The sequence below is a fragment of the Pinus tabuliformis genome, chromosome X (genome assembly GCF_031772625.1).
Source record: "Pinus tabuliformis cultivar Carrire ecotype Pingquan chromosome X, CPIR1, whole genome shotgun sequence".
Taxonomy (NCBI): Eukaryota; Viridiplantae; Streptophyta; class Pinopsida; order Pinales; family Pinaceae; genus Pinus; species Pinus tabuliformis.
The window spans coordinates 581,738,805-581,741,317 of NC_142308.1; positions in this window are offsets into that span (position 1 = coordinate 581,738,805).

Sequence of the window (2,513 nt, forward strand, 5' to 3'; positions counted from 1 at the left end):
AATTTTCTTGAAAGCCTTGATCCCTTGGTGTCTCTTGTATCCATTCTTCTTGAAGACTTTTAAGAGATGGTTCTTTTCTTGCTCAAAATTGTCATGATCTGAGATACGCATGGCTCTTGTTGCTAAGGTGTTTAGTACCCCGAGTTTCTGAGCTGGATGATGGTGAGAATTGGCATGTAGGTAGTGTTCGGTGTGAGCTTTTTTGCGATAGACTTGGTGAGAAATAGTGCCATCTTGGTTCCTTTTGATGAGGATGTCAAGAAAGGGAAGACAACCATTTTCTTCCACTTCAACCAATTTAGTTGTGTTGGTGTCAGTAATTTTGTGTACAACCTCCATGGCTTCATTTATAGGAATGTTGGTATAAAGGGCTTTTACATGGAAGTGGAAGAAAATGGTTGTCTTCCCTTTCTTGACATCCTCATCAAAAGGAACCAAGATGGCACTATTTCTCACCAAGTCTATCGCAAAAAAGCTCACACCGAACACTACCTACATGCCAATTCTCACCATCATCCAGCTCAGAAACTCGGGGTACTAAACACCTTAGCAACAAGAGCCATGCGTATCTCAGATCATGACAATTTTGAGCAAGAAAAGAACCATCTCTTAAAAGTCTTCAAGAAGAATGGATACAAGAGACACCAAGGGATCAAGGCTTTCAAGAAAATTGAAAATCCCATGAACAAACATCATAGGGATGATTATGCTGGTACTGTTCACCTCCCTTACATTCTAGGCATCACTGATAAAATCGCTCACATCTTAAGAAAAAACAAAATAAAAACCACATTCAAACCTTTGAAAACAATCAGTAGATGCCTTAAATCAGTGAAAGATCCTATTGACCCTAAACACCACAAAGGGGTCTACTTGGTCCCTTGTTCATGCGGAAAGTCATACATTGGGGAAACCGGTCGATCTATATTAACAAGGATTCAAGAGCATGCTGCAGATATTAACCATAACCGCTCCAAAACCTCTGCCTTAGCTGAACACTCAAGCAAAACCAATCACCACATTTGCATCGAAGACTCCTGTGTCATGGCCAGAATTGAGCATTACCACCATAGAAAATTCAGAGAAGCTATTGAAATACGAAAACATCCTGATAACCTAAATCGCGATGAGGGTTGGAAGATAAGCGACAATTGGATTCCCACAATAATAAAGGATTCCACCACTTCCTAGTCCCTCGTTTCCATCTCCCCTTTCATCCCCTTACCTTCATATTGCAGCATACCCTTCACCACATCCAATTAATTTAATTCCCAATATAATTAATTAAATTTCCATCATAAAATTCTAGACATATTAAATATTATTTACATCATTACAATATTAAAATTAATATAGATATATATATCATAATATATTAAATTAAGCTATAAAGATATATATATCATAATATATATCATAACAAAAAAGATATATTTCATAACAACATTAAATCAACCAATAAGATATATATACCATAACAATATTAAATTAATAAAGATCATATATATCATAATATGGCAATGTAGGTAATTATAACAAAATCTTAACACGCATTAAATCAATAAATACACATCACATTACAATAAAACAAAACATAATATATATTAAAGCAAAAATCAATATTCACAATATAATAAAACAAAGCATAATATACATTAAAATCAACATACATTAAAACAAAACATAATATATAATAGAACAAAACATAACATATATTAAAATCAATATATAATAACACAAAGCATAACCTAGATTAAAATCAATATATATTAAAACAAAGCATAACATTTATTAAAACCAATAAAACAAGACATAACATATATTAAAATCGATATATATTAAATCAAAACTTAATATATAATAAATCAATATATATATACATATATCTTAATACATTAAAACAATATGCTTCAACATAGTTTAATACATTAAATCAATAATTAGTTTAATAAATAAAACAAATTATGTCAAAACATAATAAATATAAATAAACATTTATATACAAATAAAATAAAATAATATGTCCATTCATAACAAAAATCATGATTAAGCCAAAAAAAGATTTAAAACACATTTTAAAATAATTAAAAGGATAAATGATAATAGTAAGAAAATATTTAAAAAATTAAAAATTAAATTTTTTTACCTAAACCTAATTAATAAACCTCTCTTATTTAAATCTTGTCGGTCATGCACGCTCCCTTTTCTTCACCTATTTATTCACCCAATCCCATCTCTGACTTCTTCAATAAATCTCATCCTGATGATGAACCACAGAGGCTGGTTCGAAACGTCGATGCACTTAAACAACAGATGCGATGAATCCGGAAGACACAACCACACAGAATACAAATCGCAGAAGTCTCAAATCCATAGATTAGATTAGTTAGGACTTTGATTACTTGCGAGACTTTGTTGATTCAGTTGAATGTATACGGTGCAGAGAATCTCTACCACTCTTTCATCCACCTAAGCTTCATCAGATCCATCTGCTCAATCTCCTAGCTAGGTTC